A 27,095-nucleotide genomic window follows, 5' to 3' on the forward strand; every position below is an offset into this window, starting at 1 on the left:
GCTGTAGGGCTGCCACAGTAATATTCACAACCCCTAGTAAGACCCCAGTCCATGTACTGGCACTGGTTTCACCAATTTCTCCTGGTAATCAGTTCCTATAGCTATTAGCAGAAAGAGAAGCAAGTTCTGTTGCTAGTATGCCAGCGTTACCTGGCTTCCTAGAAGCTGGGTTTTGTGCGCATGATTGTTTATTCTTTTCCTCCTTGTCTGGATTTTCTGTACAAGGGCAAAAAATACTAATAAAGTCTGGAGTAGTTCTGACCTGAGCTGCAGCCCAGGACATATAATGCTAGATGCTGCCACTGTCCACAACACTCCCATAACATGCCAATCTGACAGTGCATCTCTGTGCACCTGAGTAGCCACCTCCCAGTGACAACCCAATTGTTAAGATCCGTTGCCAGGATTTCTGACAGCCTTAGCAATTTCTAGCCCTGGCTGTTGCAAGGCAGCAGGGAAGCTGTCAGTATTGTGGAGGCATTCAGCTGCAGCCAGTCTGTAATCAAGCTCTCAGCGTGTGTGTTCAGCTGCAATTGCAATCAAGGAGGATGGCTTGCATTGGTTCCTCTTCCTGTTAAATTGCAGGCAGTCCCAGCATTCCCTGCTGGTGATAGCTTACCTCAGTATAGCTGCCTAGTCCGTTCCATGTGCAACATTGTTCTGGTCTCCTGCTCTGCATATGCCCAGCGGTGTCTGTTTCCAGTCTACTACGTTCTTGTGGAACTTTAATTATTGTTACTACCAAACCTACACAGTGAACATCATTTCTGCTGTTATGTTTCTGCAAATACAAATATCTGCCTTGCACACCTATGCTGACACAGTGAATATCATCTCTGCTGTTGTGTTTCTGCAAATACTAATATCTGCCTTGCAAAAGTGGATTACCCATGGGTAGAGGATAGAACCTGCAGGCTGTTTCAGCGGGGCGCCACACAGGAGGGCAGGGTGTTTTCTGCCCTTCAGAAATAGGGTGTAGCGCATCTCCTTGCTGAAACAGCCTAGCGGGAATGCTAAGGTTATACAATCTTTAATAGGGTACGTATTTTTAGTAGTGTTAGATGTGTATTCTGTGATCTTTTTTTGTGTGGTACAATTTCTACACATAGTGCATGACCCACATCTATAGAAACCCTTAGATAATACCCGTGTAGTTATTCTATCTCTAGGTAAGGCACTCTTTACTAGTATATTTTTCAAATGATCAGCTCTCCTATAGATGAATCTGGGAATTTCCTTAATAAATTCTAGAAGTAAAGAGTCCCTCTCAAATCTCTTCCAATATTTTTTAATGATTCATTCTAATTGCTTGTGTTTTGAGGTGTACTTGGTTATAAAGCTTACCCCAAAATTCTCTGTTTTTATTATTATTTTGTTTATTTCCTTCTAATATTTCTAATCGTGGTGTGTCTCTAATTTCACCTCTGATCTCTCTAAGGGCTCTATTTATTAACATTATTTTTACTAAAATAAAGTGAAAAGGGGTGTTTTCACACCCTTTTCACACTATTTTAGTATCACCTAAAGTTACTACATGGCAATTGGAGTAGAATTCGTAAAATTCTACTCCAAGCCCTAATTATCACTTATTTTTAGCAAGCAGATCGCATTTCCCATAATTGTAATGGGAAATGTGATCTGGCCAAAGGTACTAAAAATAAATTATGAAAAAATACCGGGGAAAGTCCTGTGATAATAATCTCCAGGTGGCGTTATCCCGGGTCTCCCCCAGTTACCGGACTCCTGCTCTACCAGTGGCGTAACTATAAATTTTGCTCCCCCATGCCAAAAAAGTTTCAGGCGCCCCCCCGCCCAAAGATGAAACACACCCAAAGACTACGTTTAAGGTGTGTGGTTACATGATACAGCAACGTGCCTTACACATTATGACACACTAAGTAATGCCACTTATAACACAGTGTGCCACACCGGAATGCCCCTTACAACACATTATGCCACACCGGAGTGCCCCTTAGAACACATTATGCCACACAGCAATGCCCCTTACACATCCCACACAATAATGCCACATATAACACATAATGACATACAGTAAAGCGCTTATAACAAATTTATGCCATGCTGTAATGCCCCTATTTCACATTATGCCACACTGTAATGCCACATACAACAGATTATGCCACATACAACACATTATGCCACACAGTAATGCCCCATACACATTATGCCACACAGTAATGCCCCTAATAGCACATTGTGCACATAGTAATGCCAAATACACATTATGCCAAACAGTAATGCCCATTACATCCCACCCTGACAGATCTACTTCACCAACCTTCCTTTCTGCTCCTGCCAGTCCGTCACCTCAGCTCAAGACAGGTTGCACAGTTTTTATGTCCGTATAGAACCAGATTATCGGGAACATAGTTTATAACCTGTAAACTGTGTATCAAATTAGTGCCCCTTATACAGTGCCCCTATAATAGTGCCCCTTATGCAATGCCCCCTGTAGTAGTGCCCCTTATGCAATGCCCCCTGTAGTAGTGCCCCTTTTGCAATGTCCCCTGTAGTAGTGCCCATTATGCAATGCCCCCTGTAGTAGTGCCCCTTATGCAATGTCCCCTGTAGTAGTGCCCATTATACAATGTCCCCTGTAGTAGTGCCCATTATGCAATGTCCCCTTATGCAATGCCCCCTGTAGTAGTGCCCCTTATGCAATGCCCCCTGTAGTAGTGCCTATTATGCAGGGCCCCCTGTAGTAGTGCCCATTATGCAGGGCCCCCTGTAGTAGTGCCCATTAAAGTAATGCCCCCTGTAGTAGTGCCCATTATACAGGGCCCCCTGTAGTGCCCCTTCTAGTAGTTATCCCCCTGTAGTGCCCCTTCTAGTAGTTAGCCGCCTGTAGTTAACCCCCTGTAGTTAGCCCCCTGTAGTTAGCCGCCTGTGGTTAGCCACCTGTAGTTAGCCCCCTGTAGTTAGCCACCTGTAGTTAGCCCACCATAGTGCTCTGCGGGACCCGGAAGACGGAGCTCACTCCTGAGCTCTGTCCCCAGCGTCCACTCCTTGGCACTATGGGAATGACGTCATTACCTCACTCCCATAGTGCCCTGCGGGACCCGGAAGACGGAGGAAGCTCCGTCCTCCGGCTGCCGCCGGGGGTTTGAATAGGAGCCGGGCGACCGCTGGTAAAACACTCAGCAGGTGCCTGGCAGATGGAGGGTGCAGGGGGTGTGACCGCACCCCCTGCACCCTCCGTAGTTACTACTACTGCCCCCGTCACCCCCAAGCGCCTCCAAGCCACCGCGGGGACTGCGGGGGCAGTAGTTACACCACTGTGCTCTGCTCTAATGGGCAGAACAGAGCCCGGAGCTGGCCCCAGTGATCAGCTGTGTGGTCTAAACAGACCACACGCTGTTCACTGCTAAATTAAAGAAAAAAAAATAGTATAAAAAAAACTTACATGAGTCCAGGGACTAGTGATCGGGGCTCCCGTGATGTCCTACCTCTGGTCAGCTGGTCTCCCAGCCTGCACTGGTGCCTGGTCATCACCTGACTGAGTCCCAGTGCAGTATGGGATGTCAGCTGACCAGGGCCACAGACGACATCACCAGAGCACCGATCACTGCAGGTAAGTGTAATTAAGGGAGGGGGGGTCACGGGGGGTGGAGGGGGGTTGCAGGGGGGTCCCTGATCACAGGGGGCAGGGCTTAGTGCCAGGGGCGGAGCTTAGCGACGGTTGGTCGGCGCATGCTTCGGCACTTGCCACAGTATTTTTTGAGAAAATACCGTGATAAGTGTGCGGAGGGGATTCGCAGGGACAGAGCTTTATCACAAGCTCTGTCCCTGCAAGGGATTTGTAGTAAATCCCTGTGATATTGCCTGAATTTGCAATGCGAATTCAGTCGGTAATATCACACTACAATCTGCATTACAAATGCGGATTGTAGTAAATACAGCCCTTACCCTCTTTTTATTGTACCCCGTGTCCACAAATTATTGTTCAATTATAGTTGCCTGATCATCAAAAGTTTCTAAAGTGCTACAATTTTTCCTTAATCGCAGGAACTGGCTTTTGGGGATACTCTTAATCCAGTTCCTATGATGATTGCTTTCTTGATTGATATAAGAGTTACAATCGGTGGGTGTCATGACCAGAGTTGTTGTACCTGGTGAGTCGCTGTCTCTGCCTGTGCGGGTGCTTTGGTGCAGTCCTACCGGTGGGGGTGCTGGTGCCTGGAGGTTGGCACGAGGTGCGAGTGGATGTCTGAGGGGTACAAGCCATGTGGTGACAGGTAAGACTGGCATCGCTGCCACACTGGGGATTGCTGGGCGCTGCCATCTTGGTTTTGGGCATGTGACCTGTATGGGCCAATCAGGTTGGAGCATCTTGTGTTTACTCTCAGCAGCCTATCATATACTTTCCCATGGTACTTAAGGGTGTTCAGCACGCCCTCTAGTTGCCATTGCAACGTATACACAGCGCAAGCTGTGTGAGAGGTCTCTGTGCTCCTTAGCTCGTGTGATTATTGCAGTCCCAGCAGTGCTCAGTTTCCTGTTCTGTCTCCGTCACAGGCTGTTACTGGATACTCGCATCTACCATGCTATATCCCATTACGCACCCCATGGTTTGTGTACCCTCCAGCACTCTGGACTCAGAACCCACTCCAGTACTTCAGACCTCTGTTCCTCAGTCACACCTCCATTGGAATTTTGTTTTTTTCTGCCTGACACCTATTTCCAGCCTCATTAATTGGACTTTGTTTCTCTGCCAGACATTTGTTTTCAGCCTCACTTAACTTGGACTTGTTTATTTTCTGCCAGTTTATATATTTATTACCACTTCATGAATTATAATACTCCTATTAGACCTGCTGCATTCCAATACTACAAAAACCATCAAGGTTTCTTCTCCTGCATCCACCCCGGGTTCAAAAAATAATCCAGACCTGAGTGGGTTTTGAATAATTTTTAGTCCGAAGTGAGGTTCCCTCCGAAAGGATGGAATTTAAAGCCCGCAAACACAATTTAACAGCTGCACGAAGGAAAGCTATTAAATCTTTGAAAAGCAATGTACAGATAATTATTAAACCCGCCGACAAGGGTGGCGGGGTTGTGATATTAGACCGGGATGATTACCACAGAGAAATTATGAATCAATGAAATGATAAAAGTGTTGATTTGGAAGGTGAGCTCTATATTGCGATAATTCTGGTTTAATTAAATACAAAAAGAATCCAGATTTTCTTTATCCCCACTCAATAGAAACAGCACGTCGTCTATAGAGCGGACCCAGAGCACTGGAGCGTAGACTAAAGAAGTCTGGAGAGAAAAAAACAGCCTGTAATAATACAGGTAAAAATACTTATAAAAAAGACACCGATCAAAGACATGTACAGATAAGATCGAAAAGAAATAATAAGTGGCATAGCAATAAAAACTGTGAAGAAATCATATGAGAATAAAAGTCAAGATTGGCATCCGATACATTCTGATAAAAAAATGAGAAAAAGGTCAGAGCATTACAGACAAAGAGGAAATAGTGATACCCACCATAGAGGAAATGAGAGGGATATTTTCCATAGAAGAAATAGGAGGGAATCAACTGTTAATTGCAGAAGCAGTCCCAGAGAGATGAGCCAAACAGAGAATTTTTTGTGGAAGGCACAACGACAAAGGAAGGAAAGCTGAAAAAACGGAAAAATAAAATAAGAGGTTGTAGAGCAGGGAAATACCACAACGTATCAAAGAAAAAAAGGGTATGTTTGAGACATGAAGGTTGTGGCCCTGATGTTTGGACAGAAAAAGAAAAGGAAATTATTACACAAAGTATAGAGATAAAGACAAAGATTTATCATTTAAGTAAGTACACTTTAAGTAAGGATGACCAAGAAGTCCTAGAAAAGGGCCTCAAGTTTGCCCCCTCAAAGAAAATAGAGAAGTTTGAGGTATTTATAGATCTTCAAAAGTTTGTTAAACTCTTTTTTAAAAAATTATTTTAAGAAAAAAATAAAAGAAAACATAGGATTTCCGGTAGAGGATGTTAAAGTGTTTTGCAAAAAAAACCCGACTTTTTTTCCCAAGCATAAAAAAGGCTGTTTTATTGAGACGTTTGAACGTTGTTTAAGGGAAGATATTGAAAGGATGGAATTTAAAGACCCCCAAACACAATTTAACAGCCGCACAAAGGAAAGCTATTAAATATTTGGAAAGCAATGTACAGATAATTATTAAACCCGCTGACAAAGGCGGTGGGGTTGTGATATTAGACCGGGATGATTACCACAGAGAAATTATGAATCAATAAAATGATAAAAACACGTATAAAAAATTAAAAGGGGAACCGTCCGTGAGTGTACAAAAGATATTAGACATCTTTTTGAATCTATACACATCTAATACAGTGATTACAGTTGATTAAGCAAGTTTCATTAAAATAGAAGATCCATCCATTCCGCTTATATATGTATTACATAATATACACAAAAGCCTGGACAACCGACCAGGGTGTCCGACTGTAGCAAGAGTGAATTGTATTATCCCCAATTTGTCCAGTTTTATTGATTATAAAATCCAACCCCTTGTGTGTAACACCAGATCATATATTAAGGACACTATGTCGGTGATCTAGAAAATAGAAGGGATTGGGTGGCAACCAGGCCTTTTTCTAGTGACCGCAGATGTGAAATCATTATATACCATTATACAACACAACCAGTGTATTGCGGCTCTAGAGTACCACATCATTATAAGGTATAGAAGAGAATATAAAGAATTTTATTCTGGAGGGTACCTCTTTAATTCTTCACAGTTTTTTTTTGGTATAATGGGGATTTCTACTTACAGACAGCAGGATCAGTGATGGGCACTAGGCTGGCACCACGTTTAGCAAATTTATTCATGGCCCACTGGGAGGAAGAGTCAGTGTGGTCTGACCACCAGTGGGGTGCCAGCCTAGTGCTCTGGAGCCGCTATATAGACAACGTGCTGTTTCTATGGAGTGACGATAGAGAAAATCTGGATTCTTTTTGTATTTACTTAAATTTTAACTCTATTATCAACCAAGAATGCAATCATCACAGGAACTGGATTAGGAGTATCCCCAAAAGCCAGTCCCTGTGATTAAGTAGATATTGTAGCACTTTAGAAACTTTTGATGATCAGGCAACAATAATGGAACAACAATTTGTGAACAAGGGGTACAATAAAAAGAGGTTTAGAGAGATCAGAGGTGAAATTAGAGACACACCATGATTGGAAATATTAGAAGGAAATAAATAAAATTATAATAAAAACACAGAGAATTTGGGGGTATGCTTTATAACCAAATACACATCACAAAACAACCAATTAGAACAAATCATTAAAAAATATTAGAAGACACTTGAGAGGGACCCTTTACTTAAAGAATTTATTAAGGAAAACCCCAGATTCATCTATAGGAGAGCTAATAATTTGAAAAATATACTAGTAAAAAGCACCTTACCTATAGAAAGAATTACTACAATTGTATTATATAAGGATCATGTGTAGAAATTGTACCACACAAAAAAAGATCACAGAATACACATCTAACACCACTAAAAATACGTACCTTATTGAAGATTTTATAACCTGTGATACCAAGAATGTAATTTACTTGTTGGAATGCGTGTGTGGGGAACAATATATTGGCAGGACAAGTAGAATGCTTAAAGAGCGTTTATCCAAACATGTCTGCAACATTAAAAAAGGTTATAATTTACAAAGTGTTTCTCTACACTTCAAGGAAAAACATAGTTGTAATAGGAAAAGTCTGAGCAATTTTTGTGAAATAAAAGTATGCAAAGGTAATGGTCGGATTAAAAAAATGGAATCGCAAATTGCCAGACTAGAGATGAAAACCATCTATGAAGTACAAACCCTAGCCCAAAAAGGGTTAAATATTGAGTTCGAGACCAAATGTTTTTTGTGAAATTAGAACATGTTGCCAACTACGTAGCTGGTAGTCTCTTAATGTGTGTATTAATTATTTTTTCTTCTCTTCTTTCCCCTGTTTTTTATGGTCATATATCTAGAGTTTATTTTATACTAGTACTGTTATTTTTATATTATGTATACCAATTATTTTTTAACGATATATTGATATATATTTTAGATTTTATGGTATTTTAATGTTATGGAAACGTCCACATTTTACTGATTTTATTATAATTATTATGTTATTATATGGAACAAGATGCACTATTTTAATATTTAATAATGTGTTTTTGGAAGGACATGGAATTTTTAACTGCTTATATATAAATTTATATTCGAGATTATGTTATATACATAGTGAGGGTTGGCCAGCCAGGTTGTCAGGTATTACCGGGATTGGTGAAAATCAACCATGTGACCGGAGGAAGCCAAGGATTTAAGCCGGCCTTTCACAGATGATGGTACTTCTTGACAAAGAGGAGAAGATTCCTTGAAATGCGTTGAAACCATCTTTTAATATACTGAACTAAGGAGGACTGTGTTTTTTGCCCAGAAGTGGATTACGTGTGTATAGGAGATCAGAGCACATGGTTATCCCTCCCTGTTCCTGATGAGTGCAGCATAATGACCCGGGATATGCATATTCCACTGTGAACCAGAGCGCTGTACAAGTCCCTTGGATTTTTAATCGCTTGTGGAACTTGATTTTATTGAATGACCTTGTAAGCACTGTGCGTGTGAATAAATATATCTCCTGCTTCTACCTGGGATCTGTGTGCGTGACCTCCGTGCTGGGGATCCAGACTAAAGATTCCTTTATGTGAATACGGGGCAGAACGTAGATGCCATTTATATACTGTATAAGCTGCTATTTTGTGTCCATTGAGGAAAAAACAAACAAACCTTGAAGTGCATTGAAGACAGAATGATTATGTATGTCTCAGTTTTCCTTTTTCCTCAAAGATTGCTGAAACATACATGCTCAGAACTAGGAGAGATCCTTGAATGTGAAGCAGTAATATACAGCTGTTTGTTCAGTGCTGGTTCATCTTACCTTTTGTTCATTTGGGAGTTAACTGACTCTCCAAAACAAACTCTTGCTGTCTGCATGACCTACTCACTCCACATTGAAATCCCCGATTGGACACTGCAAGAACTTATCACCTTGCTTGAATTTATTTGTTCTGGCTTTTTGCTTTTATATACATCAGACTCCATGGGCCAAATGTAATAGGGAAAGAGTTTAGTAAATGTGAGTTTAGCAATAAATTCTCACATTGGTCAAGTTTTATCTTCAAAATGGGAAAACATCTGGATGAGAGTTTAAATTGAGAGAGTTTGGGGCATATCTACTAAAGTGAGTGTCGAAGCTGGATTAGTGGCAGAGATGGAATAGCGTAAAAATTAGCGTGCGCGACGCCATCTTGCAAATGGCAGGTAGACTCCATCTTAAAAATAAGAATCTGCAAGACGCCATTTTGCGACCAGCGCCATTTTAAGTTACAACTTACGAGCTAAGTACAGATGGCAATGTTTTTGATAATCTTTTTAGAAGCCATGACGGGCCCATTCTAGGGACAACCTTGCATAGAGAAATACCAAAAACAACTATAAAAACAGCCTCCTGAGAAAAGTAAATAGAATATACAATACACCAGAATACTGTGAGTGTTTTACATACAAATTGGGAATCTCTGTATATAGACAAGTATAGTTTTGGCAATTGTAATATAACCAAGACATTGATCTACACAATTGAATTTGTCTGAATCCTAAACGGGTTTTATTTTCACTCCCAGACAGAATGGTCCCAGCTTAACAGCTGGGGTTCTCCACCTTGTTTGAGAAGTGAAGCTCACTGCCCGTAACACATTTGCATTGCAGTTTGAAACTGTTGGTAAGGAATGAGATATGTGTGTATATGTATATATATATATATATATATATATATATATATATGTGTGTTAAGTCCATCATAGATAGAATCTCATGCATAAACACCGCACATTATGCACAGTTGCGCTGCTAACATGACGCTCAGTAGCGAATGCACAATATCCTGCATGCGAATGCTGTTTATTAGCTGCATGCGTGCACATCTGCCCCAAATCAGATAAACCTAACTAGCGTCTTTTCTTATATCCCTAATACTTACATAATGCACACTTCCACAAAAGGTTCCATAGCTATAAAGTAAAAGATCCAAGTTTTATTCATTTATTACAAATGCTGTGAAATAAAGACTACTTTGGTATCTAAGGTTTAATACGAAATAAGTAAGCCGTGTTTGATATTATATTGATCTGCACTTTATCCACAGCTTTCTGGTATCATCGGTGTGAAAATTGGAACATGTGTTCGCAACTTATGGACCATAAAGACATAAAGAACCAAAATGTACTTTGTAAAACCAACAGTCTAGATTTGCATGAGGTGGGAAAACGAAGGCAACCAGCTGTTGGAGGCTGGACTGTGGCCATTTGAATCAACCTGGGGGGGCATAAATATGTGTGCTCTGACCCTGGGTTGCTAGTCTATTCTGCTGATTTCTGATTGGCAGAGGTCTCTTGCTGATGCCGGAATCTGGTGCCAGAGCGCTTGCGTATGTATGACTGTATCTTTGGTCTGTATAATTCTTTGACCTAAATTGTACTTAGATCACAGCGTGTAACTGACTGTACTTTACTTGAATAATACTTTGTGCTTTGGAACACATGTTCAAGGTCTAAAGTCTTTATTTTACTGTATGACTGCGTACGCAAATAGCATAAATTTTAGAGGTTTATAGGCAGGGTTTAGAAGGTATAGGTAGGTGCGGATAGAGGTTGAAATTCAATATCCTTAGTTAGGGGCTCATAGTGAAGTCACGTACCTAATCACACGATATATACACGGATATCTATATCTCAACAAAGGGTGGATAGTGGCCACAAGCAGTCTTACCTGCACCCATTCGATGCTGAGAGATCGCTACCCATTATCGTGTGACCAAGAGACGCTGACTAGAATCCAGGGACAAGAGAGAAAGAAGTTTGTTTTCCTTTGATAGTATTTTGCGTTTAAAAGGGGTGTCGCAGTATTGCTCACGTGGCTAAGTCGCATTTTTTGTGCGCAATAGGGATGCACTTTTGCGTACGCAGCTAAGGGTATGTCATATGGTTGTGTGGTGGTCGCATCATTGTGTATGCGACTGGTCGCACAATAGCGTATACGCATTTCCGGTTGTGCTGCCACGTGTTTAAACAAAGCCATTGAGTTTACATTATCAATTGTTGCTAATATCTGGGTTAACGTGTATTTTTCTGTGCAGGAAAAAGTGTGTATCAGTGAGTATTTGTTTAGGGTGTAACACGGGACCTAAATGTTAAGGGTATCGTAGGACCCTTAAGTGCTAGGCGCAGGAGTTGGCCTAGTGACTCGGTAGCAGCTTACCGTTTACTTTACACAAAGCAGGTGTATGGGTTGTTATTTTTGTTAGTGTTCGACCCCCAGCGTGATTATAGCATTCAGTAATCAATGTGTGTGATCTGTTAGGCTTATTTGAACACTATAATTGAACCGCATAATTTTGGTTAGATTATGATTGTGAGCTGGTGGGAGTGTGGACGAAATCAACTGGAACACAAAGGGTACTTTGCTGCCCCCTAGCAGTTGAAAGGTAGTCAAAAAGGGATTGCTGAGCGGAAGCGGCCTTTACTTCCGTAGGTGAGTGGAAGCATCTAGAAGTCCTCCATAGGGTTTGCGGATACACCCTTTTTCAAAGGCGTCCGCAGGTAAGTGAAAGTATCTTAATTGTCTTTCACCAGTTTCAATTTTTATTGAAAAACGTAATAGTTGTCCCAAGATGGGAGCCACGCAAACAATAGAAATGTTAGACAATGATGTGCTGCTAATGGAAGCGCCGCTTGGTTCGGCCCGTCGTATTATGCATACTAAGTACGGTACTTATGCAATAAGGTATTGTGACGTATGGTTTAAAATAACGATGATGAGTGTTAGACCGTTTCCCAGAATTGGTAGTTTTGATAAAGATTTATTGGATAATGTCCGGGATCACATCAGTCTGAGGCGTTCTCGAGAGAAAAAAGTTAAATATTATGACTGTTTAAAAGTGTGGCAGCATGAAGGGGATGCGTGGCTTAAAAATGTGCAAGCGACACAAACTAGCATTGCGAGCGCATTGCCAGCAAATACACTCGCGGCGCTGGATTGCAATGCGTGCAAGACCCAAAATGGCGCACACGTGCGGCAAGGTAGCGTTGCGGAAGGTGTTGCCACTAGTTCACGCGCACCACCGCCACCTTATGTGGATGGTGGTGCAGATACAGTCATGAAAAAAACTCATAAAAATGTAACAAGCAACTTGTACCCTCTCTTAAGTAACCATAAAGAAAATGTTTATGATGTGGATGATAAGCCTATTGTTATGTCTGCCGTTTCCCATGCTGTGCACATGTTAGATGCGACACCACGACAAGCTCAAGTGGTACCACCATCTCCATCTGTAACAGCACGGAAAGTGTTAAACTCCTCTGCGCCCATGGAGGAAGTTGTTAATACTATACATTGCAGCAACAGATTAAACCCCCAGCCAGGTAATAAGGTCAAAGGTAGCACTGCGGCCGGTCTGCATCCCATTCGGACAATCACTGTTCCGAATGGGAATGCGGACACAAATGAAGTTGTACCTACAAGGGATGTGGTAATGCATTGTCCTTGGACAAAAGCAGAGCTAAATTCCATCATAAATGATTTCCCCGATCCCAAAAAGGAATTAGCCAAATGTCAAAGATTTTTGAGAAATTTGGGTAGTTCTCATGAACTAAAGATTGGCGGGTGGTGTTAAGGGCCTGTCTACCACGCAATATCGACATGACAAAGTTTATCACGGATTGTGTATTGGATGGTGACTTTCCTTTAACAGACCAAGTAAACCAAGGTAATATTTCCCGCATTATAACTCAATTGGGTATATATTTTCCAGTAGTAGTTAACTGGAACAAAATTTTCACCATAATGCAAAAGGAGAGTGAATCTGCAGAAGATTATTGCGACCGGGCTCTGCAGGCTATCACCCAGTACACTGGGTTAGAGGATATTAAAGATAGCATTCACCACAGGGGAATGAGTGTCACCATACTCATGGATGGCCTTAAAGAGAACCTATAAAACCCGGGTTCAGACCTCACAGCCTGGCTGGAGGGGAGTCACAATAGATACCCTCATAGAATCCGCCATAGAACATGATAAAATTGTCTCAAAGAAGAGAGACACAGAGCGAGAAACTAATGGCTGTCAGTTTTCAAGCTCTGGAAGGAATGACGGTAACATCACAGCCAGCAGACAGACACACCTGCACCCACACCCACACCTGAACAGTTATACACCCTCACTAATCCTACACCACAGCAAACACAGCCTTATCCCACACAACCACAAGTCCCATACTACCCACAAGCTCCATACCTCCCACAATATCAGTTTCCTCAATATCCTTACCCATACCTACCACCTTTCTCTCCTGCTCAACCCACACAATCCTTCCCACGGAAGTGTTTTAATTGTAACCAGCCAGGACACATAAGTAAGAGCTGCACGGCAAAGAGGGTAGGACCCCCAAAGCAGGGAGTACCTGGATATCGCCATAAGGGATATGTACAGAGACAAGCAAATGTCCAACAGGCACCAGCTCCAATTGTGGCCGTTAATACTTTATTGGAGAGTGGGAGCCAACGCTAGGAGTCGGGTCATACTTGTGGTCTGCAGATAGACAGGTTGACAGGAAGTACTAGGGAAAAACTGGTAATGGTAATTGATGTAACTGATACCGAATCTCTGTTCTGCTTTCTTCCCTGTGCCCTAACACCCTGACTGTCAATATTTTTATTTTCCCACCTAGGGGGAGGTGTACACTACACATGGACACAAGTGTCCCATGGGTTCATAGACAACCCCAGTATCTTCTCCCAGGCCTTATCTGACTGTTTACAATCTTTTCAACCTGCCAATGGATCTGTTCTAATGTAAAATGTGGATGATTTATTGTTGTATTTAGGTCAAGTTTAAATATTAAACTGTTGTGCTTTATCTCTCACACACAGGACACAAGGTCGCTAAGGACTAACGGCAGTCATGCCAGGCTAAGGTCAAATACTCGGAATATTGTCCAGCCCAGGGGCCCAGGCAATATTTAGAGCAGTAGGTATTGATAACACAATTTAAATTGCAGGAATTTGTGTACAAATACAGTATCCCTATAATAATTGAATATAGGAGGGATACTCATTTCACAAGTAATGTCTTCTATAACCTGTGTAAGGAGATGGGTATTAATATCAAGATCATCCCAGACCATCTGTCTACCTGTCCCCCTTTGAGATACTGTTTAACAGGCAGCCTCATGTGAAAATATGATAATGAGGTTACTGTGCAGTGTCTCACGAAGATGAGTAAGAACAACTGAAATTGAAAATTTTATTTTCCAACATGTCTGATGCAAACTGTCATGATGTCAAACCTGGGGAATTTGTTATGATCCGAATTTTTTTCAGCTCAGGTTGTTTGACTGATCATTGGGAAGGTCCGAATCAGGTGTTGCTGAAGGTGGCCGAGATAGATACCTGGGTCCATTCCACTCACTGTAGAAAGGTCAACCAACCGGTGGAGATACGGGGCAGAGTCGAGGCAGATAACGTGAACCTGTCAATTGCGAGCCTGTTCCGGGAGGGTTAAAAGGAGTGGTGAGATACCTGAGCTAAAGAAATGTGTAGATCAGTGCTTCCAGCAATGGAGTGGTCTGCTGTGGTCATCCTAGTTCTTTCTTCCAGAGTTTCTGTCGTGATGATCTGTTTGGGGATACCCAGTTTCTGTGATGGAGGACCGATAGAGGAGATGGGAGCTGATGGCAGCGTTGATTGAGTGGAGTCAGGAGGAGTGCTATGCCCATCGGGGGAGTGTTTGACCAATCTTAGTACTGTAATTGTTAAAAGAGCTGTTATTTCGGATACTCGGGAATGGTGTGGAGCTTTATCGTCTGAAGATTCCTGTATTTGTGAGTTTTGTGGGTCCCTAGTTGATGAGAACTGTATCCAAAGGTGCCAACCTAAATATAACCCGTACTGGGGTGGGTAGCCTTTAGAGAATTATCATAGCATGATAGGCAAAGTTTTAAATCAAACTGATTATTGGGTGTGCTCACATGTGCCACAGGGTCAACATAATGTAGGGTTGGGCCACTTCCGCTGAATACCACGGAAATTTTAGATTTGCAAAAAGGGAAAATCTTGGATGGAAAATTCCTCTCATCCAAACCACCTCATTTCAAATTATATAAATTCCAAGCAGATAGATCACTTTTGTGTTTGAACATAACCAACCCCAATAAACCAGGGAATTGGGGAGTAACGGGGAATAATCAGACGATGACCTTCTCACTGAGAGCTGATAATGAATCTATGAATCATGATCTGTTACGCTCAATTAAATCTAATGGGAGAAGCTTTAGGTATCGTTATACATTGAGTTCCACCAAAGAAATTATTGGTAAAGTACCAGATGGATATTGTGCTAAGATAAGACAACCAGAAACTTGCATGTACCAGATGGAAGAGCATGAAATAGGCCTGTTTGCAAGGAAAATGTGTTTAATGATAATGATGCATTCTATCCCTTATGTTCTCCCTGATAATGTATATTTTATATGTGGAAGAAAAGCGTATAAATGGCTCTCCCCGAGTTCCGAAGGTTTGTGTTATCTGGGAAGAGTAGAAGGTTATGACCCTCACACATGTTGAAATGCTCAGTATTCATAAAAACACACCATCACCATATCTTCACACACAGTATGAACACAGAGGCAAAAGAAATATGATACCTGGTGACTTGCATAAAGCCACTCAGTTAATTAGTGAGAAAACTGGCTTTCAAGTTTTAGTCACATTGGATCCCACGAGGATCGCTCGGGGTACGCTAAATTTTAGATATATTCAGGATCTTGCTAAATTGATAGATAATATCACTGAGATGTATGATGACACTTTCAGATGTACAGATAGAGAATTGCAAGCGTACAAGAAAGAACTGGTGCAACACGGTCTAGTGTTAAATTATTTAACCGCTGTCACTGGAGGATACCTTGGCCACCCAGTTTGGAGTAAAGTGCTGCACATATATTACTAACACCAGTGACCCCAAGGAGGTGATAGGCCAGAAGATGGATGAAATTCTGCAGCTAAAATGGGAATTTCGGAAGAACCATAACGCTTCAGTGGCTGAAGTAGAGGAATGGGTGTCAAGGTTGAACCCCGTGAAGTGGTTCGGGAGTGGGTCCAGGAAATGATCGCAAGCATAGGTAAACTCCTGATTCTTATATTGGTTGCCATCATAGTAAATTGGCATATGTGTTAAGTGTGTTCCTAATGTGTTGAAGTGTGGAAAATGTAAAAATAAGGCAAATCGGAAGAGCGAAATTATGATGGTGGTTAGTAGTACCCATATGAATACTGAGGTAAATGTAGAACTGCATTACAACCCTGAACTAGAAATACCATCATATAATGTATTATATTTAGATGTGCATAAAAAGTATTATCAAAATGTTATTTTAAAAACACCTCAAATAATGTAAGTCCCTAATTCCCCATCAAAACTTCCTTTATAGGACTGGTGCATCCCCACATCTTTCACATGATCTCTCAAGGTCCGCGGTGTGCATATAATGGTAGTTTTATGTCCCCTCCTAGAGACACATTATTGATGGAAACCACCTTGTGCCATCCTCTAATAACATTAAGTAATATACGTATGTATGCCTAAAATTAATTTTAACATCAGGATGTGATAGCATGTTGTTCGCTATCAAAGGGTGGACTGTCGAAGCTTGATTAGTGGCTGAGACGGAATCAGCGTAAAAATTAGCGTGCGCGACGCCATCTTGCGAATGGCAGCTACTCCATCTTAAAAATAAGAATCTGCAAGACGCCATTTTGCGACCAGCGCCATTTTAAGTTACAACTCACGAGCTAAGTACAGATGGCAATGTTTTTGATAATCTTTTTAGAAGCCATGACAGGCCCATTCTAGGGACAACCTTGCATAGAGAAATACCAAAAACAACTAGAAAAACAGCCTCCAGAGAAAAGTAAATAGAATAGAGAATACACCAGAATACTGTGAGTGTTTTACATACAAATTGGGAATCCCTGTATATAGACAAGTATAGTTGTGGCAATTGTAATATAACCAAGACATTGATCTACACATTGAATTTGTCTGAATCCTAAACAGGTTTTAGTTTCACTCCCAGACAGAATGGCCCCAGCTTAACAGCTGGGTTCTCCACCTTGTTTTAGAAGTGAAGCTCACTGCCCGTAACACATTTGCATTGCAGTTTGAAACTGTTAGTAAGGAATGAGATATGTGTGTGTATATGTGTGTATATATATATATATATATATATATGTTAAGTCCATCATAGATAGAATCTCATGCATAAACAAAGCACATTATGCACAGTTGCGCTGCTAACATGACGTTCAGTAGCGAATGCACAATATCCTGCATGTGAACGCTGTTTATTAGCTGCATGCGTGCACATCTGCCCCAAATCAGATAAACCTAACTAGCATCTTTTCTTATATCTCTAATTCTTACATAATGCACACTTACACAAAAGGTTCCATAGCTATGAAGTAAAAGATCCAAGTTTTATTCATTTATTACAAATGCTGTGAAATAAAGACTATTTTGGTATCCCAAGGTTTAATACGTGATAAGCAGTGTTTGATATTATACTGATCCGCACTTTGGGGGTCATTCAGACCCACTCATGAGCGTCAGTACGCTCACAAGCGGGTCGATGTTCCCCACTGCGCATGCGCACGACGGAGGGAGCTCCGACATGCACATGCGCGAGGCCCGGGGAGCGACGGGCTTTCCATCGCTCCGGGTCTCGTACCAAAGGGGGCGTGCTGTCGATGTTGATTGACAGCACGCCCCCTTTGGTGGGCGTGCCAGGGGCATTCCTGCCAGACGGAGGCGCTCCCATGGGAACGCCTACCGTCTGAAGCCTGCCTCACTGACATCACTAGTGATATCAGTGGGAGTGATTTTGGCTCTGATAGAGCCAAAATCACTCCATGGCTTGTGGCAGGGAGACCCTACCGCAGGGTCTCCGTCGCAAGTCCGATGGTCGCCATGGTCAAGACCATCGCGACCATCTTTTTGGCCGCTTGCATATGCTGTGGGTGGTCACCCACAGCTATACGAGCGGCCAGGAGGCCGCTCCATTTTCATGGAGGAGGGCCCTGATTCAGAGCGAGCGCTCTGGTCAGAGCGTTCAGCTCTGAATCAGGCCCTTTATCCACAGCTTTCTGGTATCATCAGTGTGAAGATCGGAACATGCGTTCGTAACTTATGGACCGTAAAGACATAAAGAACCAAAATGTACTTTGTAAAACCAACAGTATAGATTTGCATGAGGTGGGAAAACGAAGGCAACCAGCTGTTGGAGGCTGGACTGTGGCCATTTGAATCAACCTGTTAAATGCCCTGTAACAAATGCACCCGCACTGGGAACCAATGGGATCAGCAACAAACGTATGACCTTGCGTATGTATGACTGTATCTTGGGTCTGTATAATTCTTTGCGCTAAATTGTACTTAGATCACAGCGGGTAACTGACTGTACTTTACTTGAATAATACTTTGTGCTTTGGAACACATGTTCAATGTCTAAAGTCTTTATTTTACTGTATGACTGCATACGCAAATAGTGTCAATTTTAGAGGTTTATAGGCAGGGTTTAGAAGGTATAGGTAGGTGCGTATAGAGGTTGAAATTCAATATCCTTATGAGTTTTTAGAAGTGGATATGTTGCCCATAGAAACCAATCAGATTATAGCTATTATCTTCTAGAAGGTGCTAGATAACTGTTAAGTAGAATCTGATTGGTTGCTTTGGGCAATATCTCCATTTCTAAAAACTCTCACTAAAAACTAGTAAATATACCCTTTTGAGTCTGAAAAACATGTGAGTGCATTTTATTGGACTCGATTACATTGGGCAAATTTAAAAAGTGAGAGAGTTTACTGCTAAACGCTCACATTTTCTAAACTCTCACCCTATTACATTTGACCCCATATCTGTACCAATGCTGATTGCCATTATACCCGTTAGTCCTGTCTGAATTACCATTGCTTTTCAGTCTTATCTCACATCCTTTCATATTGTATACTTTGGTATCCACTTTCAGCACCCATAAAAACTCTACAGTTATTCAGCTTAATAATATCCTTTTGTTTTTGTGCACCCATATTTACCATCACTTTACATTTCAGTAAACTTACTGCACTGCTTACCACCTGCAGTTTCCCTTCCTAGCCCAGGGGCCTGTACCATCACTATGCTCTCTCCATGTCTTTCCTCCAAATTAATCTCATCTCCACAGCACAGCAACCCTGATAATCTCATCCACAAACTCTGTCCCCCTCTGCTGTGACCTCTGGAATACCAGATCTGTTTGTAACAAACTGGTCCCCATTAATGACTTTTTCATCTCCAACTTAAACCTGGATTTTCCCCTCTGATACCATTTCTCCTGCAACTCTCTCCTCAGGAGGCCTGACGTTCTCTCACATAACCCGGTCCGGAGGCCACCCTGGTGGTTGTGTTGGCGTCCTTCTATCCTCCAGTTACTCCTTCCACTCATACCCTCTGAACTGTCCCTCTCATTCTCTACAATCGAGGCTCATGCCATTCACCTCTTTCAACCTGTTCACCTTCGAGTAGCTTTCATTTTTTATTCCCCCGGCCTTACCTCTAAATGTCTTGACAACTTTGCTCCCTGGCTTGCCCACTTCCTCTCATCAGATCTTCCCACCATCATCTTAGGTGACTTGAATATCCCCATCGATGTCCCCACAGAATCCTTTGCTTCAAAACTCCTTACCCTCACATAATTTGGTCTCTCCCAATGGACCTCCTCACCCTCCATCTGGTCTTTACTCACCTTTTGTGATATTTCTAAAAACACCAGTTCCCCATTCCCCCTCTCTGACCATTACCGTCTTTTAACTTATTCCATTCTCCTTCCCCACCTCTGCCTCATAAGGCTACCATCACTAAGCGTAACATTGAGGCTATCGACACCTTATCTTTATTCTTCCTTGCTCAATTCACTTCTTTACCATTTTCTTTCTCTTTCCTGCCCTCAACAAGCCACTTCTCTATACAATGCCTCCCTTACTTCTGCTCTTGATTCTGTAGCCCCAGCAATCACTACACACCCTCACTGATCCACACCTCAACACTGACATTCCAAATGCACCAGTTATCTGCAAAAGTATTCACGAATGACCAAACAACAGTGGAGGAAATCACGTTCCAAGGCAGACTTCCTCCATTTAAAAGTTATGCTCTCATCCTACGATGATGCCCTTTCCCTCTCTAAACAGTCATATTTGAAGAACCTCATCTCCTCTCAGTCCTCAAACCTCCAGTGTCTCTTTGCCACTTTCAACCACCTCCTCGTCTCCACTCCTCACTGCCCTTGAACTCTGCTGCCTACTTCAAATTAAAATTGACTCTATACGTCAGGACATTGCATCCCACGAGACCCTAAGCACTCCACCCCTCCCCATCCATCTTAATAGACCTGACAGCTTTCTCCCCTGTAACTGAAGAGGAAGTCATGGCCCTCATCCAGTCCTCATCTCCCTCCACCACTCTCCATGACCCTATCCTATCCCGCCTCCGCCGCTACCTCTGACATTGTTTTGTACAGGCAATAACTCATTTGTTTATGTAAGGCGCTGCAGAACCCTTGTGGCTCCATATAAATAAAGTATTACAATAATTAATGATGAATGTGGCCAATAAGACATTCCCCAGACTATTACACAACTGACACCAGCCTACACCAAGGCTGAATGGATATGTTTTAATACCATACTCCCAAATATTGAGAATTTGAAATAAAACGAATATTAACAGTTGCAACACAAACCTGCTTTTATTATTGCATACTGATCTAACAGACAGAGACTTTGCATGATTGTTTACAGGTAGAATATACTGTACCTCTGCATATATCTTGACTTTTGATTATAGGATTGACTCTAACCATATTTTCCTAATATGTGTTGCCTTTTTCGTTTAAGATTAAAATGAAGAAAGTTTGCTTTTTATAATTTTTTGGCATTTTTTTTTAAAAGTACAAATCAGCCGGCTTCATCTGGTCCTGATTTCCCAGCATGGATTGCGCTAGTTAATGGTACAGTTGAACACGAGCGCTCTATGTATTTCACTCGTAGGGCGATTTCTAAATTTGAGCAAATATGGTCCAGATGGTTAAACTCTACCTATGTAACCACCACTTATTATTCTACTTATTCTGCATAATGTATTACCAATGCGGTTATATCTGAAATGTAAGTGTGGTACACCTTTATATTTATACTTATTCTTGTGGATTTTTTTTTTCTTTTGTCTGTGTTTTTTGTTTTGTTGTTAAGGGCTTTCTATAAAATATATAAATTTTAAATATATGTTAGATGTTAACATTAATATTTTTTGTATGTGGTATATGTGACAGGTTGTATTGTATGGCCTTCTTTGTGTACCATATATATATATGTGCTTTTTATGCTAAGTACATTCTGCTTTTAATAAAAAACGACTTTATAAAAAAAAAAAAGTACAAATCAGCCATTTGACATCATTTAAAAACCTTCAGTATTTATTTATTTATTTATTTATTAACAGTTTCTTGTATAGCGTAGCATATTCCGTTGCGCTTTACAATTGGAAACATTGATAGAACAAAACAGGGTAATAACAGACAGACATAGAGGTAAGAGGGCCCTGCTTGCAAGCTTACAATCTATAGGGAAATAGGCATTGATACACAAGGATAGGTGCTATATATTGCAATTTGGTCCGGCCAGAATGCAGAGTTTCTTGGTGGGCTGCATGATCCCGTCACACAGGAATGTCGGCAAAATGTCAGAAGTATGTGAAAGAAAGACAATATCTGAGGTTATGTGTGGACTGTGAGAGGGGATGTAATAAGACATGGAAGTTATGAAGGTTATGTGGTCAGTTCTGGAATCTGATAAGCTTGAGTTGAGTTTTCAGGGAATGCTTGAAGGATTGAAGACTAGAGGTAAGTCTTATTGTGCATGGTAAGGCATTCCATAGAGTGGGTGCAGCCCGAAGAAAGTCCTGTAACCGTAAATGGGAGCATGTAATGCGCGGGGATGAGAGACGCAGATCTTGTGCTGAGCGGAGAGGTTGGGTTGGGAGATATTTTGAGATGAGTGAAGAGATGTATGTTGGTGTCATTTGGTTAATGGCCTTATGTGTAAGTAACAGCATTTTGTATTGAATACGGTAGAAGACCGGCAACCAATGGAGGGACTGACATAGCGGGGCAGCAGACGATGAACATTTGGCAAGGAAGATAAGCCCCGCAGCTGCATTCATAATGGATTGTAATGGCGATAGCCTGTTTTTGGGAAGACCAGTAAGGAGACTATTGCAATAGTCAATGCGGGAAATAATGAGTGCATGGATTAGAGTTTTTGCAGTGTCTTGTGTGAGATATGGTCGAATTTTGTATATGTTTTTTAGATGTATGTAACATGATTTTGAGACAGATTGAATGTGGGGAACAAAGGACAGTTCTGAATCAAGGATGACCCCAAGGCATCGAGCTTGTGGGGTGGGGTGGATTGTTGAGTTATCAACAGTGATAGGTAACTGTTATTGGCCGGTGGAAATATAATTAATTCTGTTTTAGAAATATTAAGTTTCAGGTAGCGAGATGACATCCAAGATGAAATGGCAGAAATACATTCAGTGACACAGACCAATACAGATGGTGATAAATCTGGAGAGGATAGGTAGATTTGAGTATCATCCGCATACAGATGGTACTGAAATCCAAAAGAGCGGATTAGTTTGCCAAGAGAGGTGGTATAGATTGAGAATAGCAAAGGACCTAAGACAGAGCCTTGCGGTACTCCACCTGATAGAGGTAGCGAAGTCGAGGCAGAATCAGAAAAACGAACAGAAAACGAGCGATCAGATAGGTAGGAAAGAACCAAGAAAGAGCTGTGTCCTTAAGACCTAGGGACTGTAGTGTTTGTATGAGAAGAGAGTGGTCAACAGTGTCAAAAGCAGCAGAGAGATCTAGAAGAATTAGAAGTGAGTAATGGCCTTTAGCCTTGGCAGTGACCAAATCATTTACTACCTTAGTCAGTGCTGTCTCTGTGGAGTGCTGGGAACGGAAGCCAGACTGAAGTGGGTCCAATAAGTTGTGGGTGTTAAGAAAGTGTGTGAGGCGGGTGTAGACAAGTCTCTCCAGTAGCTTGGAGAGGCATGGGAGCTGGGAGATAGGACGGTAATTAGAGAGAGTGTTAGGGTCAGAATTTTGTTTTTTCAGAATGGGAGTAATCACTGCATGCTTGAACAGTGATGGAAAGATGTCAGTAGAAAGAGAGAGATTACAGATTTTAGTTAGGGTTGGGATGAGCACAGGAGACAGAGCTTTACTAATTTGTGAGGGAATAGGATCTAGAGGAGAGGTAATAGAGTAGGAGGATGAGAAGAGTGTAGATACTTCATTTTCATTTGTGGGGTCAAATGAAGAGAATGTGCCAGAGGGTTCAGGTAGGGAATTGAGTAGGTCACTAGTTGAGGAAGAGAATAACATTTCATTTCGGATATTATCAATCTTGTCCTTGAAATAGGAAGCAAGATCTTGTGCACAGATAGTAGCAGGTGGCTTGGGTGAGGGAGGGGTAAGAAGCAGTTTAAATGTATTAAAAAGTCGCTTGGGGTTAGAGGCTTGAGCAGAGATAAGAGATTGGAAATATATTTGCTTGCCAGTGTCCAGAGCAGTACGATAAGAGTTGTAGATAGACTTATATGTGAGGAAGTCACTTGGAGTGCGAGACTTTTGCCACTGACGTTCTACTTTACGTGAGAGTTTTTGTAGATGCCTTGTTAAGTTAGAATGCCACGGTTGACGTCTAAGTCTACGCGGAGTGTGATGGGTAGCTGGAGCTACTTCTTCGAGGGCTTTTACTAGAATCTGGTTTAGGTGTGATGCAGCAGTCCCAGGAGAAGTGAGTGCAGAAATTGGTGAGAGTCGTTGTTGTAGAGAGGCAGATAGTTGTTGAAAGTTAATCACTTTAATATTTCTGCGGGTTTTAGGAGGTTTGGTTGATTTCACTGACATTGAGGTTGATGTAATGGAGGAAAGTGTGCAGGTGATAAGATTGTGATCTGAGAGAGGGAAAGGAGCATTAGTGAAATCAGAAACTGAGCATAGTCTGGCAAATACAAGATCAAGGCAGTGGCCCTCCTTATGAGTAGAGGAGTCAGTCCATTGGGAGAGGCCAAGAGAGGAGGTTAGATAGAGTAGTTTGGAGGCATGAGGAGATTGTGGACTGTCAATGGGGATATTGAAATCACCCATAATGATGGTGGAGATGTCTGAGGATAGGAAGTGAGTGAGCCAGGCTGAAAAATGTTCCAGAAATTGTTGTGGTGGCCCAGGCAGGCGATAGATAGCAGCAACTCGCAGAGAGAAAGGGGTGAAAGTCCTGATAGAATGTACTTCAAATGATGTAAATGTGAGTGAAGGTACTTGTGGGAGAACTGTGAATGTGAAAGATTGGGAGAGTAATATTCCTACCCCACCTCCTTTACAATTGCTAGGCCTGGAGGTGTGTGAGAAGTGTAGGTTACCATGTGAAAGTGCAGCAGGGGAGACAGTGTCTGATGGTGTTAGCCATGTTTCTGTTATTGCCAGAAGGTTGAGGTTAGATGAAATAAAGAGGTCATGGATAGATGTTAGTTTGTTGCAGACAGAGCGTGCATTCCATAAGGCACATTTTAGTGACTTGGAGGGTGAAGGGAGGCATGCAATGTTTATGAGGTTAGCTGGATTTATAGTTCGTTGTGGGTGTGGCATGTGGGTTGGGCCTGGATTTGGAGATATGTCACCAGCAAATAGAAGCAACAGGAGCGAGATATAAATATAATTGTTGGATTTGTCTGAATGTTTGTTATAGCGAGAGTACTTTCCTTATGCCCACAAACAGAGTTTGTAATCAATTTTGGGGGGTCCAGGATCCCCACTTTTTCATGCACTTCTCTCACATCACATTTGGAATTTTCGGGTGCTTGCATTCGTGCGAAGTCTGTGAGTTTCATGAAATAAACATGCACCAAATTGGATTGACCCCTATGCAGGATACAAGCAGCTGTTTTTTTAAACCTGTGCTGTACAATTCAGTAGATACTTTTTATATGCTAATTATTTGATCTGTATGTGAACTGAACAAAACACTGCTACTTAATTGCTCATCTCTTCAGGTATGATGTGTACTTTGTGGTTCTTACTTTAATTGCTGGACATTATTCACACATTGAATAAATAACAAATACCAATATTAAGAATATCTACAATCACCACTTAACTTTTCTACTGTTTGTGGTATTATCCAAATGTGTAACCCTCTAATCAACTAGAGGAAAACATCGGACAGTAGAAGTGAGAAAGTGGATCTAACCACAAACAATTTTCCTTGACTTCAATAGGATAGCTGTTAATACATCTCTCTCCCTTACTGTTCACTACCACTAAGAACAAAGTGAACAACAGAAGTTGGAACACACTTTCCCCTATTATACTTTAGTTTTTCTATGCCAAAAATAATTTTGGAAAATGTACCTTGTATGTCAGCCAAATATATATATTAAAGAAATCATGCTGGATCATTCATCTGGGCGCATTTATAAACACGTCACTTGCTATGTTCTCCTACACTTATACTGTCTATATTTCTGCTTAGGGGACCACAAACAGGTTACTTTAGTAGTCCATAATATGTGAGAATACGTGATCCCTACACCTTTATGTTTCAGCACTTATCACGCACTATTGTTGTGTGTGACTGTTTATGTTGGGAGTCCAATTTTAACCAGTGACCACTATACTATTTAATACTTTTCCATTTTCCCAGATCTACTAAACATCCTTACTCTAGGGATGCACCACCACTATCTAATATATACCCATTAGACTCCTATTCAGTCCTACAAATTAGATTATACTAGTGGCTATGTTCTAGTCAATATACTAACTAACAGTTGCAGGAATCCACTTCTTCGCAACAATTAGGCTGGGCACCCACCTAAAGATTTTCTGTCCAATCATCCAACTAGTTGATTGGTTGGAATGAAAATCTGGTAAGGTATGACAGCAAATGACAATCAGCAATTTGCTTCCAAATGCCAGAAAATTGACAAAAACTGTTGTTTGAACAAATTGTTTAGATCAAACATTTAACAAACTTGTCTGAACGACCATTTTCATCTGTTTTCTGGCATTCAGGAGCAAATTGCTGATCATCATTTACTCCCATACGTTACCAGGTTTTCATTCCAACCAATCAACTAGTTGGATGGTTGGACAGAAAATCTTTAGGTGTATACCCAGCTTAAGAATGACAGATAACCAAAGTAATTCACCTAGAAAGGAATTATTGTTATGAACACCAAGAGATCCACCATGTTCTGGACAGCACTCATCTACTAAACACTGAAGTCGTCAAAGACCTGGCCACATCCAATGAACAATGAGAGTTCTCTTCTTCTGGAGAAATCACAATATTCTGTTTAAATGAATCATAGGGGACCACTTTTAGCTTTAACCAAAAGGACAGTCTGGTGTTTAAGATAAATGAGAAAGGGAGACTGAAATACTAGCAACTGAAATATTCAAAAGAAAAAACAGCTTCCAGGTGAGAATCTTTAACTCCACCAAACTAATAGCTCTAAGGATGGATGCTATAAGGTACTCAACTCCAGTTTAGGGAGCTAAAAAAAAAAGTGCACAATGGAGACTGTACAAGCAGTACACCCTGTAAAATGTCTGGGCTCCTGGCAAGAAGGCAAGTTTTCTCTTAAATAAGACTTAAAGAGCTGAAACCTATAGGAAACTTAATCACAACCCCATCCAGACACTCCCACAAAAGCAATAACAATGAAAAGAATTACTTAATGAACCCCTGCCTCACACAAGATTAACCATACTCTTTGGTAATTCTTGGAAAAAATCAGTTTCCAGGCCTCTGACTCATCCTTTCAGAGAGGCCCTTTGCTAT

At 41.4% G+C, this 27,095-nt stretch overlaps 1 protein-coding gene across 3 annotated transcripts in view; it reads right to left on the reverse strand.

The window, feature by feature from the left end:
- AGPAT4 (1-acylglycerol-3-phosphate O-acyltransferase 4) overlaps positions 1-27,095 on the reverse strand; it is a 202,493-nt gene that overhangs the window by 153,526 nt on the left and 21,872 nt on the right. The window contains exon 1 of one of the 3 annotated variants that reach the window (XM_088456768.1): positions 5,515-5,600. The exons of the other annotated variants lie outside the window; for them this stretch is intronic. The gene's annotated coding sequence lies outside the window, so the exon portion shown is untranslated. Of the gene's footprint in view, positions 1-5,514; positions 5,601-27,095 lie in introns of those variants that run through there. 3 annotated transcript variants of the gene reach the window in all.

This window comes from Taudactylus pleione, unplaced genomic scaffold, assembly GCF_031769625.1.
Source record: "Taudactylus pleione unplaced genomic scaffold, aTauple2 ptg000006l, whole genome shotgun sequence".
Classification (NCBI taxonomy): Eukaryota; Metazoa; Chordata; class Amphibia; order Anura; family Myobatrachidae; genus Taudactylus; species Taudactylus pleione.